The 20,750-nt window shown below is 38.6% G+C and overlaps 1 long non-coding RNA gene across 1 annotated transcript; it reads left to right on the forward strand.

Annotated features, from left to right (window-relative positions):
- The first annotated feature begins 1,240 nt into the window (after positions 1–1,240).
- On the forward strand, positions 1,241–18,331 carry LOC123647411. The gene is made up of 2 exons (XR_006738227.1): positions 1,241–1,406; positions 18,106–18,331. It is a non-coding gene; the product is annotated as an uncharacterized LOC123647411 (long non-coding RNA).
- Positions 18,332–20,750: the final 2,419 nt, after the last annotated feature.

The raw sequence follows: 20,750 nt of genomic DNA on the forward strand, positions 1-20,750 counted from the left end.
CTGTTTTCTTTTCTCAGTAATTGCATTAATTACTATGGGGTTCTCTTTCTTTTTTTTTTTCTCGGTAATTGCATTAATTGCTATGGGGTTCTCAAATTGACACCAAAACTATGATTCATAAAAAGACTAGATTTTTGGGTCTAGGCATCCTGAAGTATCAAGCTAAAGGGCTCGTTTGTGTTGGTCATGCTAAAGTGGCACCGCACCGGACCTCCCACCTTTAGTCCCATAGACATAAGAACCAGTGTCAGAAAGCTTAGCAGAGCAGAACTCAGTTCACTCTATGGCTGTGTAGGCCAGTTCCTTTCAAAAAACTATGTAAATGTATAGGCTTTTTAATAGATCATCTATTTGAATGCCAAATATTTTTTTTTAATATGCTCAAATTTTCTGGAATTTGTTTTGGTTCTTTTTACTGAATCAATTTATCCATTAAATGTCTATATCACAAAGCCTGTGGACCTACATGCAATATTCTGGTTTAACAAGACAGTAAAGTCACAGTAGGATGCATTAACTGTAGGGTCTTTCAGATGGCAAAACAAGATCAAGATGGAGTAATGTTATTCTAAATTTCATTGTGCACGTTATCTGTTTTGATGAGGCCTGCATAATTTACTGGTACTAGGGAATAATTTGTTGAACTGTATCATTTTCATTTATTTGAGATTATCATCCAACATAATGTGTCATTTGTTTATATTCACTGGTTGTTATTTTCCCAAGAGACCTTTGAAGATGAAGGACAAGCTTGCTATAGAAACCCTAATGAGTTTTAGAGGAATTATCTGCAGCATATATCTGCTCTTCCCCCTTTCCCAGGTTAACAAATGCACTACAGATGGGCTGATCTATGAACACCAGAACATTTAAAATTTTATGGGATGTTCGTAGGCTTGGAGGGATTTGAATGGCTCTACATTTAATCACTGGCTGCTGTTTCTTGGTGTGGCGTATATACATTTAAAATTAAAATATGGCCTTATTATCTCAAAACCAGGTCTAAGGGAGTCTTTTTTGCAGGAATTAATTGTTACTGGCATTATTATTATTATTATTATTTAGAGACAGGGTCTCACTCTGGTCATGCAGGCTAGAGTGCAGTACAATCATAGCTCACTGTAACGTCGAACTCCTGGGCTCAAGCAATTCTCCTGCCTCAGCCTCCTGAGTAGCTGGGACTATAGGCAGGTACCACTATGCCCAGCTAATTTTTTTTATTTTTTGTAGAGATGGGGTCTCTCTCTGTGTTGTCCAGTTTGGTCTCGAATTCCTGGCCTCCCAAAGTACTGAGATTCCAGGCATGAGCTTCCTCACCCGGCCGCATTATTATTATTAATGAGATTCTCCTCTAATCTTACTTCTGTTTCTCTGTTATCTGAGAAAAATCAGTGGCTGCTCTGGGGGTAAGTTATATGATTTTCACTTTTTCTTCACTCTCAACTTTTTAGACTGCTAGCCTAGCTCTGTGGGGGAACTAATGGTTGGTAACTAGCTTTTAGATAAGTTACTGCCTGAAGAAAAGGGAAGACACCTTGAGAGCTGGAAGTCAGTCTGTCAAAACAGTCAGTGGAGATGTCCCTGTAATTTTGTTATTTTGCAAATGATTCCAGTAATGTTTGCTTGGTGATCTAAGAAATAGCATCTCAAGCACATAGCCATTAACATTAGCAAGGAAAAAAACCCCAAGCCATCATCAAAGTATCTTCTCTCTGACTCAGAACATAAAGGGCAGAGAACAGTATCTGTCCAGGTGACTTGCCATAGACTTACACGTGCACATCTGCCGATTTTGTGACCCACCAGAGCAATCAGTCTTAACTATGATCAGAAAGTCATGGCCCAGAATTTAGCTGCATTATGGAAAGAAAATGCTTGCATATTCAGGAACAACTGAACTGCCATATCAAACCTTATGGGACACTCTATTTTATCTGAGAAATCAGGAAACTGACAGAAGATGGGAAAAAGTATTTAAGTACACGCTGTTGTAACAGGAGTGTTTGTGCAGAATGACCAGAGGACGTCTACGTTTTCTTACTATTTCAAGCTCTGTGTCATGTCAACTTAAGCTATTATCCTATGTTCATTACTATTTTTGTAATTTATATGACTTAAAATGTAATGCTGTTAGACATCTGAGAGAATTTTAGAACTGGACAGAGGCTTGGAGAGAACGGTTGCGATTACAGAGTGTTCACTCCCAGTCAGGGACCCGAGCTGGTGCAATGTACATTGTTTCATCTCTACAATCTGTAAGGTGGGTATAATCATCCCTCACTTTACAGTGAGGATAAATGAGGCCAACAAGGTTAATTAACATGACCGAAGTCTCCCAGCTGGAAGAGCTGGGATTAAAATAGTAGCCCTTCTGACTCCAATGTGTGAGCTTAATGTCTAGAATAACACTCCCTTGGGTGAATATTTTAGAAAAAAAAACTAAAGTCAGGAGACGTTAATTTACCTAAAGTAACATCAATACACTGCTGATTTTCTGAATTAAAAAGGGGGAAAGAGGTGAAGGCCAGGTTGAAGAACCTGGTGCTCTGGAATGGAGCTCTACCCTTGCCAGGGTTTAGGACCCCATACCTCAGTCTCTATCTCTGGGAACTCCTTCACCAATCAGAATGTAAACTTCTTCCTATCAGCAAACATTTACAGAGCAATAACAGCTCTATTAACAGATAATTTACATACCATAATGTTCACCCTTTTAAAGTATACAATTCAGTGGTTTTTAGTGTATTCACAGAGTTGTATAACCATCACTACTTGCTAATTCCAGAATATTTTAATCACTCCAGAAAGAACCCCACACCCATTAGCAGTCAATTCTCATCACCCTGCTTCTGTATCCCCTGGCAACCACTTACCTGTTTTCTGTCTGTATGGGTTTGCCTATCCTGGACATTTCATATAAATGGAAGCACACAATGTGTGGCTTTCTGTGTCTGGCTTCTTTCATTTAGCATAATATTTTCAAGGTTCATCTATGTTGCAGCATAAATCAGTTGCTTTTTAAGGCTGAATAATATTCTATTGTATGGATTCCATTGTTTTTTCCGTGAACATTTTGTTTATCTGTTCATCAGTCAATGGACATTTGAGTTATTCCAAATTACACAATTGGATATTGTGAATAATGTGCTATGCACATTCATGTACAACTTTTTGTATGGATGTATATTTTTCACATTTTTTGTATATACCTAGGATTGGAATGGCTGGATCATATGATAACTCTATGTTTAGCTTTTCTAGTCTCACTGGACTCCAAGCCTCTCAGGGGTTGATCTCTGCCGATATCTTGCTCCTTTTTGTTCTGCTCCGCAACTTCTTCCTGTGAAATCTCTTGTAGGTTCTGGCACTTTCCCCTCAGAATTACACCCAATTATGTTTGTTTATTTGTTTTCTCTTTTTCACCTAAAATTTTTGCTTCTTTCTGAGACAATCTGGCAGCTGATGTCTCTGGTCAGCCATCTTGCCTCCACTCTGAGCATTTTTTTCTATGTAAATTTATGTCTGGGTGATGGGCATACTTGACTGACTCAAGCATTACAAAAGTGATCCATGTAACCAGAAACATTTGCACCCCCACAATACTTTGAAATAAAAACAAAATTTATGGGAGTTAATCAAGTTGGCAGATATCACTTTGATTACTAAGTATATTAATATAGTAAATTACTTGCAATTATGTTAATCTATTAATCTGATTGTGAAAAAATAGAATTTTGGCTCCAAAGTTAAGATAGATTTTGTATTTTCTCACTTTAATTTTCCTAAAGGTAATAATAGTAAATATTCTATGATTCTTCAATTCACATTTATTAAGCCATTAATTATAATGGGGATGGGAAAGAATTTTCTATTAAGGATCTTTTGCTAACTCCCAGTAAAAAAAAAAAAGCAATTCAAGAGTACAATGTAACTTTATCATTTTAAAGAAAATAACAAGATTAAAGAAAAAGAGTCCACTAATCTAGTTTTTGCATTAGGAACAGGCAACTGACATCATTATTTAAGTACTTAAGTGTTTAAGTGTGCCGTAGTTCTGTACATTGACCAACTACTGAGCAAAAGAAAAAGATAGAAAGGATTGGAAGGGAGGATGAGATAAAATGAAGACAGGAGAGAGATGGATATTCAGGAAGCCACCCAGATGGCAGTTCACATGGTTTGGGAGGTAATGGGGGTTGGGGGGGGGCGGGGGGGGGTGAGCAAGAGGGAGTGAGGACTGCGGCAGAGTGGAGAGTTCCTGTGAGTGGCACTCAGTTACAAACACTGAGACACCTGGGCTGTTAAAAGTGCAAAGGTAGACAGAATAGAGGAGGAAAGAAAGAGACTGGAGTAAACATAGGCATTATACATAGTGATGAAGAGAAACCAAGTTTCATGAAGTGATACATATTTTGAGATACTGTGATTAAGTCATTTAAAAGAGGGTTCTCTTTATATGATCAAAAGCGTAAATATGTCCTGTCTTGGTCCTGTCACTGTGAGTAGGATGATATTAACAGCCACGCCACACCATGTCTGTCTTTATCCTGGAAGGGTCTTTCTCTTCCATCACAGCTAGACCACAGTGCAGAGAGGATGGAATTTCTTCTAGATTTTAAGCATCATTGTTGTATATTATTTTGCTTATTTAATATATTTCATGTAACTTTAGCACATCAGGCACTTAGGATCATATATAAATAACTCCCTTTTATTTTATTTTTTTGCTTTCAAGAAACTCACAGTTATAATTCAGGTCAGTAGGCAAAAGATTCTAGATCTTCAATACATGTACAGCATTAAACATGTAATATTACTATGGAAAACACTAATCCAGATTGTAAATATACAAGAATTCAGTTGTACTGAATTGGCATGGGCTACAGGCTCTGCAATTTGATAAAAGGGTCTGAAATGATTAAAATAAAATGTTGATAAATACCCAACAATGTGAGACTCTATCAGTATGTGACAAGTTTTTAATTTAAGAACATTACATTCTTTTGTATCAAGTCCTTCGATAATATTAATTTTCAAGAACATTAAATTCTGTCTAGTGTACTGAAGCTGGTAATTATAATGCATAAAAATAGCTGAATAACCAGGGTAGTGCCAATTACTCTGTCACTCATGAGTAATCAATTATTTTTGTGCAGTACAATATAGATGATGCCTGCACGCAAAGTAATAATGTACAGCACATAAATGAAAAATAATTTTTCAAAGGCAGGGTGAAGCATGCCTGAAAGCTTTAACAAATTTACTGGCGAGCTAGGTTACGTCTCTTTGAGGAAGGCTAAGTTGAATGGCTTGAAGAGATTTGCGTCCTGGGCTGGCCTGTGTGTCAGTATCCCAGGAATGTGGGATGCGCAGCTTCTGTGTAGTAGGATGACTCACGACAACTGGGCAGAACAACTGTTGGACGTTGGTGTATAGAGTCGTGTGCTGAGTGGAACACAGGGGCAGGTGGCTTACGGTCGTGATAACAGTGGCTCATGGTGGTGATAATGGTGGCTTACGGTATTAGGAATAGGCCTCTAACCTCTAGTATTCCCCTGCTGCTTCCCAGCAGCCACCCTGGTAAGACAGGAGAGTCTTCTCCACAGCTAATCCCTCTGGTGCCTCTTCTTCAGCTGTGTTCTGACACATTCACCAAACCCCTTGTCTTTGGAAGCCCTTGGCAGAGAGCCTTTCAGATGTCTCAAGCGCAGCCCCTTCCCCAGTTATGGGCTTTCAAGAAAGGAAGTGCAGGAAAAAGCTGATAAAAATAAAAACAGCAAGAAGATGACTTTATAGGGTTGCTGTTGGAATTAAATGAGATGTTTACAGAGCACTTACTGTGTGCTAGGCACTGATTTAATAGACATTAAATTATTATTAATTGTTATTATTGTTAATAATTGTACTTTAGGCCTAGTTGCTTATTTCATACTCTAACAATCCATTTCCCCTTTATGGAAAAACTACAGAGGCACAAAGGGGGTAATAGAAAGGTACTTTGCTTTGTAAATATGGTGTTTCATTTTAGATTTATGTATACTTTTCCACTAAAATTCCTCATACTGATGTATACTAAAAAGAAAAAAAAAAGCTGGACCCAGAAACACCTCAGAAGATGCAAGGCAGAGTATTATACAAAGCGAATTATTGGATTCAGTGGGTGACATTTGTTGAGGATTCACGGAAGAACTCTATAAAGAGTGAACCTCGATTCTTCCCTCAGTGAGTGTGTGATGTAGCGAGGGAGATGGGAAGGAATACACACCAGACACAAAGGGGTTATAGCAAATGCACGCGGAAGTCTAGGACAAGGTACATAGGCAACAGGATAACTGTTAGAATAATCAGTCCTAGATGAAGTCAGGGAAAAGTTCATGGAAGTTCAGCTATGAGCAGCTTGAAAGAGGGAGGACCTTAGTAGGAAGGATGGGGGGAGGTTTGGGGGAGTTGTCAGCAACGGGGACTAGATGGAGGTCTCACATCAACCTTCCATGAGAGAGTGTGTGTGTATGCACGTGTGCGCACACATGCACATGCACATATGTATGTTGGGATAAGAGACTGGAAGAGGAGTGTTAGGTAATAAAAACCAGGAATGGAAGGTATGAGCTAGGGAGTAATTGAGAAGAAAAGACCCTAGTTATTTTTATTGGATACTAGTCACTGTGCCATGTGATGGGGTGCCCCACAAACCAGGTAGAACCAGCCTCTGCCTTCACAGATATAGATAAGACCAAAGCACAGAGATCAGCTGGGAGCCACCCATAATAATCTGGGGAAGAACGATGGTGGCCTGAACTAGGTAGTGTCAGAGAGTGCAATAGGTGCTGTAACAGATAAGCCCAGAATTCCCTGTGGCTTGACACAATACATATTTGTTTCATGCTGTGTCACAGCCCAATACAGATATTCCTTGTAGATGGCCTTCCAAGGGCTCCTTCGCAGACCCAGGCTCCTTCTATCTTGTGGCCTCGTGGTCCTCTAAGACCCAAGAGTCCACTCCACTCAGCTGGGGATGAGGAATGAGACTGAGAAAGGCCCACCTGCTTTGTTAGTACTAAGCAGTACAAGTAACATCAGCTTAAATTCCACGAGCAGGAACTACTCATATGCCCTCTTCTCCTCTCCAGACACTAGGGACTTGGAAGATACAGTTCCTGGCTTGACAGCTGTTTCCACATAACAATTCCACACCACTGTAGAGGAACATAAATCTTGGGTGATTGAATAGCAGTCTCTGCTATGGTCTGGTTGGTGAGACATCAATGAAATAAAGAGTAACACAGGAGCCAGAATCAACAGACAAATTAATTAAGCTTCTGTGATTGATTGGGTATGATATCTGAAGGAGTTGTAGATGACACCCAGGTTTCTAGCTTGGACAGTAAAGTCACTAGTCTTTCTATTTACAGAGATAAGGAACAGAAGGGATGGAGGCAGGTGTCGGGGAGAAAGAGAAATGTGATTTTGGATGTGTGGTGTGTCATATACCTCAAGATACTCAAGAGAGGGTGACCAATAGCCATTTGGATTATGTGGATTTGGAGGTTAGCTGAGAGGTCTGAGCTGGAGACAGGGATTTGGGAGTCATCAGGCACAGAGAGTGATGGGTGTCATGGAGGAAGATGAAGCTCTGTTGTTTTTGCCCAGGTGAGAGGCAGTGGGATTGGAGATCAGAACTCTTGCTGCAGGAATAGATACGGAATGTTCTATGGGAGAAGAGAGAGGAGCCAGCCACAACATCAGTGATGGGGCTAGGAGGATTTGATAGAGATAGGGGAATTGGAAAAAGATGATTCAGCAGGGAGATAATTCTTAGTTTTTAGAATGCTAGAGCTATAGATATCGATAGGGTATAAAATCATAGCATCAAAGAAGAGCCTTTGAAGGTAATCCCTCTTATTCTAAGTCTTTGAGACATCAGGAGATACAGACTAGGAAAGAGGAGGGAAGGTCAGGGCTGAAGGTTTTGATTTGTGCATTCTTATTGTTAGAGATTAAACCATATGCCTAGATGCAGTCCCCTAGGTACTGAGTGTTGGAAGGAAAACTCTGGAGGGCTAGACAAGCAGTCTTTGTGGATGCCCCCAGATAGTGGGCAGAGGGAAAAGGGGAGTGTCAGTCACAGAGAAGAGAACACTCAGTGGAGGATGGGGCCAGGAAAGGGGGATTAAAGGAGGGCTGAGGAGGAGAGAGTAGTTACCAGTGTGAATGGCAGAAAGCATTGTATGGGGACACATGATATGTCAATAAATATGTTTGTGTAATCTTCCTCAAAATTTACATTTCACAATTTTATCAGGAAAATGACAGTTCTTATTTGTGTAGCTTGTGCTCGGATTAACGGAGCTATTGCATGAACAGGTGTTTGATTTTGGTTTAGAAAAGAATTAAAATGGCATAAAATCTTGTTTCCTAAGAGAATTAAAGGCTAACACAAGAAACCATGAACACTGAGTTTGCAATCTATTAGGGATGAAGGATATAACATACCTTAAATGGTTTAGGGTAAGAGATTTAGTGATTTAGGAGCTGTGAAAGCCACAGAGAAAGGAGGCACAGGACCAGACAAGGAGAATTCAGTACACTTGTAGCCAACAGATGTCAGTGTTGTGATACAATACACAGCAGGCTTTGGGAGTCTCCTCTCATGCCATACTTCAGGCTCTGATTTAATGCATCAATTTTGTCAGCTACCTCTCCCCCTTAAAAAATGTCAACACAAGTACATTATAATGAAAGCTCTTCTATATACAGAGAATAGCTTCTTACACCCTGGAAATTCCATCTGATTGTGAGAATGAAGGAGAGTTGATGCCATTTCAATGCATCTTTTTGCAACAAACTGCAAAATGATAGCACCTAGGCTAAACTGTATTTGCCAAAGAATGTCTTAAAAGGGACCAGGGTGGGGAGGAATGAATAGTTAATGGTAAGGGCTAAGTTGGCTAAATGTTAGCACAGATCTTTTTGCTAAGAGCCACTGGCTCTTAAGAGGGCCATATTTACTCTTTTATTAGGCTTCATCATATCCTTTGAAAATTTATGCTGATTTAAAATATTCAATGGCTCTGTAGTTGCTGTGTCCTTCTTGCCTCACGCCTAGGTGTTACAGAGGCTTGGGCCCAGTTGTTTTGTGGGGTTTGAACAACCTGAGAGGACTAAGAATGAGGTAAGCAGTTGATTTCTTTTTGTTCTTCAGACAGCCTGATTCTGTGACCAAAAGCACGTATTATTGTTAGAGGCTGAAATACACATCTCACCAGGCTGCTGTGGTCCCCAAACCCCGGGTTCCAGTCCGTGGCCTGTTAGGAACCAAGCAGCAGAAGGTGAGCGGCGGGCGAGCCAGCGAAGCTTCATCTGTATTTATGGCCTCTCCCCATCACTCACATCACCACATAAGCTCCACCTCCTGTCAGATCAGTGGAGGCATTATATTCTCACAGGAGCAAGAACCCTACTGTAAACTGCGCATGTGAAGGATCTAGGTTGGTGCTCCTTATGAGAATCTAACACCTGATGATCTGAGATGGATCTGAGGCAGTGATGCTAACGCTGGGGAGCGGCTGCAAATACAGATTATCATTAGCAGAGAGGTTTGACTGCACAGTAAATGTAATGTGCTTGAATCATCCTGAAACCATCCCTTACCCTGGTCTGTAGAAAAATTGTCTTGCTTAAAATTGGTCCCTGGTGCCAAAAAGGTTGGGGACTGCTGTTTTAGACCATTACCCAAAGTGGTGGCTTGGATATTAAACTTTGAATCGAATGAGGATAAGCTTGCAGACTTAATTCTTTTTGGCCCAGTCCAGTCTCTTTTAGGTCTTATTCCTGTGGCCCTGACAGAGTTGCTGACAGTATAAGCAAGTGTCTGGTGAAAGCACAAGTGAGGAGAGGGGATGGCATGGGGCCAAGGTCACAGGAAGACAAGCCCCACCTCTGAGAACCAGCAGCACCCCAGCCACCCCGTATTCTCAAGTCTACATGGGGATTTGATCTTCCTGGTTGTCTGGCTTCCTAGATATGGCCAACTGTTCTTTTGAGTAAAATTCTTTCTGAAAGGAAGGGAACTTGGACTCTGATGGTTGGTACTGGAGAAAATAATCCTGATTTCCGTAATTCCATTTACCTAGTTATAATATAGAAATAATACTGACTTTCTTAGCAGTTGCAAGAATTTGCACATAGTTACAACTTAGCCCTCATGACTATTAAACTACTTTGTGTGGTAGTAGGATTCAACCTTAGAGTGTAGGAAGCTGATTCTATCAGCACACAAGGTGGATGCTAATGACCACGGTGCCTTCGGAGATATTTTACTGCCTGTGACATTGAGCCACACTGTGTCAGTCTCACTGTCAATGGCTGAGCCTAAGATAGAAACCAGAAGTCTGACAGGTGGATATTCAAGATAGATCTTAACACTATAATAGCACATATTTGGCACCAATAATTTTGCTAGGATAGTGCTAAGAAAGGCCAGTGGCTCACCAGAAGTTGTAGAAGATGTGCCCAGATCTGATTATGACTCAGAAAGCCCAAACCAGGAGACACAAAGTAAAGAGAGCTCAGGTTGGATTCCAGTAGTTGAAGGCCAGTTGTGAGGGGCAAAGTAGTCAATATTGCCCTGTTCCCTTTTGAGCACCAGTCAGGAACTGGGGTGGTGGTGTTCTGGGAAGTGGGAGTGGGGTAGTCAAGGTTTATATATGATGGTTCCAGGAGTAGATTTGGGAGAACTGACGACCATTTGCTCTTGTGCTTGCCAGTGTTATGGTCAGGTTCAGGGTCACAGTTGATGGCTGTCATGGCTGCCTAAGCATCATAGTCACTGAATTCAACTCACAAACTTTCTGTTGATCTAAGATCAGTATCATTGTTAATGTGGAAAATATTGGGGGGGTGATGTCAGGAATTCCAGCTCAAGGCAATAGTATTAGTAAATGTGGAATTTTAGGGTGCATGAGCTATGTAGGAGAAGTTTGAAAATGTTGGGGGATATCAGGAATTCCAGCCCGAGGAAACAGTATTAGTAAATGTGGACTTTTGGGGTGCATGAGCTGTGTGGGAGAAAAAAGGTTGTCTAGCCTGGCAAGGGGCAAGGTACTTAGTTGGAGGTACCCTCAACTCAATTTAATCAAAGAGATCAGTTTGTATTATCAGAATGTGGGCAATGGACATCCAGACAGGAAGGAAGATAGCAAGTTGACTTCTTAGTGGAAAATACAAAGGAGATTTCCAGAAATTAGTCATTTGACTGGCCTCGAGGGGTTGCATTCATGCCATCACAAAGATGAACGCTCCCTCATGGAATGGGCTGCACCCTATAGTTTCTTCTCATAGAAACTATGGACCCTGTCTGTGTGCAATAATAGTATGCACTTTGGTGGTGATAAAATTGCGTGAATAGTGGTCTATACTAGAATTATAATTAATATTTATTGAGTGCTTAATCTGTGTAATACTCTGTGTCTTTATATGTATATACACATTAACCATTTAATTACCACAATGACTCTTTCACATAAGTATTAGTTTTTAACCAATTTCTCAGTTGAGGAAACTGAGTCATGGAGAACTTAAGGACACATAAATCATAAATAGTGAAGCTTGGATATGACACAAATAATCTGATTTTAGAACCAAAAATCTTATCTACCATTCTACTGGAGATATTAGAGATGAAGGATTTAGTAGAGTAGGCCATTTAGAAATGAATACGTGGCAAAAATAAAATCAAATGTTTGGAGTATGAAATCATATCTGACTTAAGAGTGGTTTTCCTCTATTACTAAAAATTTCATATATATCAGCATATAAATAGTTGTAATAGATACAAAAAGTAGCTCTACTAAGATGCTCATGGTATTTGCTTGTAGGAGGGACATAAAATGCCTACTAAGGAGGAAGAGATTATTTTAGTATCCTATTAGTAACAAATAGTTCATTCCTTTTTATTGCTGAGTAATAATTCTGCAGTATGTATGTACCGCCATTTGTTTAACCCACCTGTTAAAGGACATCTGGGCTGTTTGCAGTTTTGACTATTATTTAATACAAGTGAGGCTGCTGTAACTACTTGTGTACAAGTTTTTGTGTGAACAAAAGTTTTTCATTTCTCTGAGATAAATGCCCAAGAGTGCAATTACTGTGTCATATGGCAGTTGTGTATTTAGTTTTGTAAGATACCGCCTGTATTACTTTCCTGTTGCTGCTGCAAACTTAATAGCTTAAAGCAACACAAATTTGTTCTCTTATAGTTCTAGAGGTCAGAAGTCTGAAATAAGCCTTACAGGGTCAGCAGGGGCTGATTCCTTCTGGAGGCTCCAGGAGAGAATCTATTCCTTGACTCCTCTACCTTCTAGAGGCTGCTTGTTTAAAGCCAGCTTCGTAGCATCTTCTTTTCTCTCTAACCTTCTTCCTTCCTCTTACAAGGACTCATGTGATTATATTGCACCCACCTAGATAATCTCAGATAATAGTTCCGTCTCAAGATTTTAACTTAATCACATCTGCTAAGTCTCTTTTGCCATATATAAGGTAACACATTAAAAGCTTCCAGAGATTGGGACTTAGACATGTTTTGGAGGCCATAATTCAGCCTCCCACACTGCCAAACTGTTTTCCAGAGTGACTGTACCATTTTACGCTGTCACCAGCAATGTGAGAGTGATTCATTTTTTTTCCCTGCATTCTCACCAGCTCTTGATGCTGCCACTATTTTGCACTTTAGTCTTTCTGATTAAGTGTGTAGTGATATGTCATTGTGGTTGGTTCTCATTTGTGTTTCCCTGATGGCTAATGATGTTGAACATCTTTTCATGTGCTTATTTGGCACTGCATATCTTTTTCATTGAAAAGTCCATTCATGGTTTTTGCCCATTTTCTAATGGATTATCTTTTTACTGTTGAATTTGGAGCATTCTTTATATATTTTTTAATACCAGAGTTTTGTTAGATACGTGGTTTGCAAATATTTTCTCCCAGTGTGTAGCTTACTTTTCATCCTCTTCACATGGTCTTTTGCAAAGTAAAAGTTCTTAATTTTATGAAGTCCAGTTTATCAATTTTCCTTTCATGGATCATGCTTTTTGTGTCAAATCTGAGCACTTTTTGCTTAGCCCTAGACCTGAAGTTTTTCTCCAAAAATTTTAGTTTTCTGTTTACAATGATTCCTGTGATCCATTTTGACTTAATTTTTGGAGAAGGAATAGATGTTTTTGATAGAAAAAAAATTGGGTGATATGAGCTGATTTCAGTGTCTTTGGCTCCTGAAGATGGTATTCCTGGTGTCACCTAGTTTATTTAGTAAGACTGTCAGTTGGTGCTACAACAGACATCTACTTCGCAGATAACTCTGCCTGATGAAAGGTTTTAGTAGCAGAAAGAAATCTAAAATGTTTCTGATTCCCCCAGGCATAGCCCTGGGCTCTTTTTCATGTGTATGTATAAAAGGAATGCCAGACTTTGTAGTTCTTTCATGAAGAAAAATAATGAAAAAAGATTTTATGACATTTTGAATCTATGACATACTGCTCAATTTGTTTTGATGTGGATTTGAGTAATTTTAACTGATGCCTTATTAGTCAAGAGCTCTGTGAACTGGTTTAATTTTCTTGATACTGGTTGTTTTATTATCTATTCTTCTGGTTTTGGAAGTAGGAAGTGACTTTTTCAGTGGTTAAGCATCTAATTAAGTTCCATGTTATGTTGTTGGACTATGGCTAGAGGGTAAGTGGTAGAGTGACTTTTGAAAAGGGATCAGGGAGAAACTTATAAAAGCTTAAAACTATCATCTCGAAGGATGAGACAAAAACATAAGGTTTACATATATTAACGTATATTAGTATTAATACTGCATGGTAATAACAGACCCATGAAGGGGAGAATCAGATGTCTTTGACGGCATCCCAGGTTGTATACTGAAGAAGTAAACATAAATTTGAAACTCACTCTGAAATATTTGGGAGTTTTCACTGTCATCAATTCAGATAAATAATACTTGTTCTGGTTATTTTATATTACAAATTTCATGATGGATTTCATATTCCGCACATGGAAGGAATAAATCCAATAGAATATAATGTATGTACTCTGAGTTTCAAAAAGTCAGTGTGGAAAGTACAGTGGCTTTTGTAATAAATATAGCAAGTAGATTGGTAAAGATAATTATGGAGTGGTTCTACCCTTGGCCCTCGAAGATAGATTCCACTGAAATCAATGAAATTACATGCATGGATCAAAGATAGAATGTTGATTAATTTTCACATGTCAAATTAAATCAGCTCACAAACTAGTAGCTACATGTACTGGAAGAGCTATTTTAAAATACTGTATATGATCAAATCTTTATTCTTTTGCAAAAATTATTAGTTTTAAAGAGAATATTTTATACATGTTATTTTGTTGTCAAAAATGTGATAGAATAATATGAATATCATTACTGCACACAAACCTTGAAAATGATAAATGAATAATTTAAAGGACCTTGGTGATGTATCTCCATAATTGTTGTTTTAAGGGAATAAATCTCCAAAAATAAAGATGACACTATTATGATTAGTCTTCTTTCTTTCAAAGCAAAGAGGGGAATAGAGATATTAGTGGAAAGCAGAAAACCCTGGGCTTCTTGAGCTAACAGTCCAGTTTCTTCCTTTCACTTCATCTCAATTTATATGCTAGTTGTTCCTCATTCTCAGTCTCAGAGAGAGCACAGAAATGTCCTGTGACATGCAGACTCCTCCCTTACATGACAGCTTCCTAACACTACATGTCTAGGTCCTGTGGGACCAGATTGCACTTTCTAAATATCCTATTTAAGACTTAAATCTAGAGCTAAAGAGGCCCAATGTAAAATATTATGTATGAGGCTAATTACTTGATCAGGGTCTCTGCTTTTATCTTTTTGAATAACCTGATCACATTTTCTGACCTTGACTCACTAGCTTCTGCTTTTAGACATTTCCAAGATAGTGATATCCTTATCATTAATATTTATTTTTGAGAGCTTGTTTGGAGGTTCTAGCAGGGGAGTGCAGCTACTCTATACCCTTGACCGAAGAACCATCCTCCTCTATCCGGGAAGGTCTTCCTCTTCGATACAGAGCGTGCAGCTTCGGGAGGGACTCACGTGGAGTGGTGAGGGAGGAAGGGGACACCCACCTAGCCAGCCAGATCAGTCAAATCAACCCAGGTGATCAATGGGGTGACAGATGTCACAGCCAGATCGCCCTCACATCCAATATTTATTTTTGTATAGTATGCAAACAGAGGTTGCATGAATGAAGTGGGAGTGCATCCCTGCGCAGTGATTGAGTATAACAAAGTTCACTTTAGCCTGGAGGGGCCCTTCCTGAGGTCCATTCACTTCCATTGCATTATTTGGCCACTTGCTTGAGGGCAATGTTTGACTTCTCTGGTCCCTCCTTGCAAAAGTAATAGCTCTTTTCTGTGAATTTCCTCAGCATGTTGATTCTCTCTTAGGGATTTTCTGACTTTACTTTGACATAATAGTCACCTGTGCCCCAGTCATTCTTCTTGATAGACTAGAAGCCTCTGGAGGACTCATGCCTTGTCAGAGTCACTTTTGCATTCTCACATGGCATCTGGTTGAGGCCTGGGGCTGATTTGGCACAGGATAGCTGTGGACAGGTTGTGTTTATGTTTTCCACATATTCTGAAGTCTGAGTGAGGCATATCATGCTTAGCTGAGCTGTGTATGTTGTCACATTTTAATGATAAAGCTTTTGTTGGTCTGGATCATACCTTTCAGATCAGTGGATCTGCTGTCCTTATGACCAAATTTTTTGCACTTACGTCTTCAAAAAGAGAAATGACTATCTTCTCTCTTTGATCCCTGTTTTTATCTCCTAGAATACAATGCATGCTTATACAAGCACTTCTTGTTAATCACTACTCTGTGACTAATCATCAGAGACCTTAAATTTAGAAGAAAATGTGTAAAATTCATGCCCTGAATTTGTTTTTGAGGGTCTCACTTTGGTGTTTTCCTGAAAAAAGAAAATCACTCTCTTAATCCTCTTATTATTAATATTAGATGATCCTTAGAATCAACATATTAAATAGTGAGGAAATAGCATAATATTCTTACAGAGGAATTAGCTTACATAAAATGCCTTTAGTCTTCATGCAGAAGTGTTGTATGAATCCAAAGTATAATTATTATTGTCTCATGTTTTTAATTATTATTAAAAGTAGGTCTATAAAACCAGGAATATTTATGTTTTCTAAGAAAACAGGAAACAAATCTGGTTTTACTAGTTATACCTAGTAGAAAGCTATTAATTTCTTCCAAGAATAAAATAGGATTGCAAGTGGGTGTTTAAAAAATGCATTAAAATGGCAATGTGCACATAATTTAAATGAGCCAAGAGCTGCTAATTATTCTGGCAAGTGTTCAGTTACTTTTGTACTATTTCTCCTCTAATGTAAACAAGAGAATTCCTCCTAATTGCCCAAAATAGCTTTTAGTATATATTGCTTTTTTTCTATTTTTGTAAGAAAATTGTACAGTTTTCATATTTAGGAACTAGACATAATGTGTGATTATTTAGAATATTTTTTTCTAAAAGGAATGCATTATTACTTACATTTTTCAGCCTTTAAAATCAAATTAAGGTGCTAATTAAGCTATTTACTTACTAGAGCGGAAAATAATTATACAATGTGTATCTAGAGGAATAAATGGCCTCATGTGCATCCAAATGAGGTAAAAGTGGGCTTGGACATACTCACGTAACATGGTACATGAAGCACAATGTGTGGTGGAGAAGCCAGGCCCTTCAATAATCGATAATTCTTGATAATTGTTTCCCAGAAATGACTTTGATTTATGGCTACACTATTCTTCACAGCTCAGGGACTTCAGCATATGACTAAATAAACATTGCAGCCTTGTTTTTAAGTCGGTTTATCTTATATTTATGACATTTAAATGAGTTACTTTACATTAAGTTTATTAGAACAGGCTTCTGCTTCCTCTAGTATGTTGAACTAAATACACAGCTAGAGCTTGGATAAAACATTCTTTTGATGAGTCCAACAGGATGTTGGGTTGAGATTCTTCCTTCTAAGTTTTTTTTTTTTTTGAGACATAGTGTCTCTTTGTTGCCCTGGCTAAAGTGAGTGCCATGGCGTCAGCCTAGCTCACAGCAACCTCAAACTCCTGGGCTTAAGCGATCCTACTGCCTCAGCCTCCCGAGTAGCTAGGACTACAGGCATGCGCCACCGTGCCTGGCTAATTTTTTCTATATATATTTTTAGTTGGCCAGATAATTTCTTTCTATTTTTTAGTAGAGACAGGGTCTCGCTCTTGCTCAGGCTGGTCTCGAACTCCTGACCTCGAGCGATCCACCCGCCTCGGCCTCCCAGAGTGCTAGGATTACGGGCGTGAGCCACCGCGCCTGGCTCCTCCTAAGTTTTGACTGAAACACCAACATGATGGGTACCAAAGACAACGCGAATATTCTGAGAACCAGCCCCATGATGATGATATGAAAAGAGGTTAGTACATGGAGAGAGGAAAAGTGTGTAGTAAAGAGGTATCTTTGGAGAAAACAGTGCTATAATTTCCACTTCTTCACTCTGCACAGAGGAAGATACTTCCTTCTTTGTCTAAGGTCTAGTGAGGAGGATTACTACGGCACCTGGAGAGCTTTGATGTGTGTAGGCTGTGGTTTGACTCTCTGATGTTGGAAGTCTAGAGGGCAAGAGAAGAACTGACTAACCACTCTCTTGGCAGATATGGGAAGGGATTGGCCTAGATTTTTTTTTTTTTAAGCAAAGCTTGTCTCATTGTTTCAAAGTGACTACATGTGGGCACTTGAGAGAACCAGCATGATTTCTCTTAGGGTCTGCCATCTGGAAGGAGTGAGAAGATCTTAGAAGATAGGGGCTGGTTAAGTACCACTGGTATGCAAAGACTAAGTGAGGAATCATAAATGACCATTCAGGTTAGAAATACACCAATGTGGGGCTAGAAGTCACAGGAGACACACATCCTTTGAAGAGTTCATTACCCTCACATCATGAGGATATCAGTTCATGTAAGATCATTTTCTCTTTGCCATCTTCCTGCTTTGATAATAGGGACATCAAAACATCCGCTGGGGAGTAGGAAGAAGAAGGGAGAGAAGAGAAGCACAAGGCAACAAATCAAGGAAGAAGCCAACTAACCTCTCTTTCTCACTGTAGGCTTCCAGCCTGAAGAGAACCAAGGTGGGAGAGAAGATTCACTGCTAAGTCAAGCCCAGAGTTATTATTATTATACAGAATTGGACATTCTAGTTTCTAAATAAAGACTGTTTTTCATCCAGGCTCAGGGAAACGTTACACCTATTAAATTAAGCCTAATGGAACAGTAGGCAGCAAAAATAAAGTTGTATTTTGATTATATTATAGTATGTGCTCGAATAACAGTGCAATTTCAAATGCAGTGGTAGGTTTGTAGGAAATGAGGGAAATGTTCAAGGGTGGAAAAGAATACTTTGTTGAAATATGAAAAGGAGATGCAGTGAGCAGTAAGCAAATATAACCAGGAGACTAAGCTTTGAGCTCAGTGCAAAGCCAGTCAATGGAACTTGGAAGGGGAATAAGGCAGCCCCAGGTCTAGCACCCCCAGTGGAAGCAAGGGAAACCGGCTCTAGAGGAAGGCAACCTCAATTAGCCCCTCAGGATAACTGTAGATTAAGATATATCAAATATAAACTCACAAAGATCACCAAAATGACAGAAGAAAAAGCCTCTGTCTCACATAAGGAGAGTCAGCAGAAACAATAAATGAAGGATCTTAGAGCCCTAATGAATTCAGATTTTGGAATTACCAGATGTAGAATATCAAACGATTATGTATAAAATTTAAAGAAATACCCAGCTATCTCAAAAAAAATGAAAAATCAATAAGAAAAATCTCTAAAATAATCAATAATATAGAAAATAAACCAAATAGAATTTTCAAAATGGAAATATACTTGTTGGTGATAAATTCTCTTTCATATTTTCCATCTCTTGTCTTTCTATGCCACCTTATGGGTAATTTCTCTTAATCTACATATCAATAATTCTCTTTTTAATTGTCAAACCTGTTTCACCAAAACATTAATTTTAAGAATTTCAACAATTGTGTTTTTTTTTTTTCTGTTTTGAAAATATTGTTTCACGGAGTAATGTAGATCTTCCAAACATTGACACAAAAAGTACATTCATCAACATCATCAGTGATCTCATTAGGAAAGTCCAAGTATTGGGAAGGTGTAAAGCTCATGGTGGCAAATACAAGTTTTCTAAAATTCTTATATTTGCTTGAAAACATAAATTTTATCATTGGCAACAAATTCTGTCAGTTGTTTTCCTTAAAGTAACAGGCTTACTTTGTTCAATTTTGAGAAAATGTCTGCCAGTTATTCAAGTCTGAATAGCCATAGTTCATCTGTCAGTCATTCTTTTAAGTAAAGATAGTGTTCCAAGGAAAAAAATGGTTACGTCAGCTTGCAGCTCAGTCACACAAGTGTTTTTCCTCGAGACAACCATCATACTTTGGTATTCAGCAGAAGTGCTTTTTGTACTTCCCATTTGGTCACAGAGAATATTTAAAAGACATTGTTTAAAGGTCAAAATTTAATAAAATTAATATATATTTTTCTGCTTCACCAAGCACATTGTTAAGAAAAACTGGCATTTTAGAGATTTACTGTGAATGTGTGGCAGTGAAGAATACAATGACTACCAGTACCGTTTGGTACCACTGCCTTGATTTGTGATAAGGCACCAGAAGTTTCACCCACTATTGCTCTCGCACCATCAATGTATGCGTCAATACAGTGAAAAAGACAAATAATATCTTCATATTATTATGAAAGTAGTTTTAACCTTGTGGGCCCCTGAAAGGGTCTTGGGGTCCCTATAGGCTCATAAATCATACTTTGAGACTGCAATTCTAAAGTAATGAGAAAAAGTGCCTCCAGAAGTAAAAGGTCTTGTGGGCAAAAATATTGATAATCTAATGGATCTTATCTATCTAAAACAATAATGTCTTGTTTGGGAAATTCAAAAATTAGAATTAAATGATAGACAACAGTAGCATATAAATTGCAAAGGGTGAAAATAGCATAGTGGGGAGGGTGTTTAGGAGGGAGGGGTCTGGTACTGATTAACTTCAGAATTTAATTTCAATACGAAGGAAGAATTTTAAAGATGGGGAATGTCCAGTTAAAGATTATGGATTGAATATATGTATTTATTTTCACTCCCTCCCCTAAATCACAAAAATGATAACAAATGAAAGTATTTTGGAGATATAAACCTATAAGAACAAGTGAGGAGATAATAGCAGTCAAAATTAGGAAGGCGGAAAGCAGGTGAATGAGTGGTGACTGACTTAGACAAACTGGGAAAACTGAGATCCAAACTTGCATGAGAAGTCAGCAGAAAACATGACAAATTCAAAACTTATTTATGATTTTAAAAAGTTGTATGAAACTAAAAACTGAGGGACATTTTCTTAACCAGATAAAGGTGTTCTAAACAAAACAAAACAAAACAAACAAAATCCTACAGTGAACATTATTTCTTAATGGTGAAAACTTAGAAGCATTCTTTTTAAGAATAGGAAAATGCAAGAACACCCATGATTGTCAGTTCTCACCAACATTTTATTGGATTTCCAGAAAGGCAAGAAATAGACAAGAAGCAAACTAGTCATTATATAGTCATCAGATAATATAATTGTCTACCTA

This window comes from Lemur catta, chromosome 11, assembly GCF_020740605.2.
Source record: "Lemur catta isolate mLemCat1 chromosome 11, mLemCat1.pri, whole genome shotgun sequence".
NCBI lineage: Eukaryota > Metazoa > Chordata > Mammalia > Primates > Lemuridae > Lemur > Lemur catta.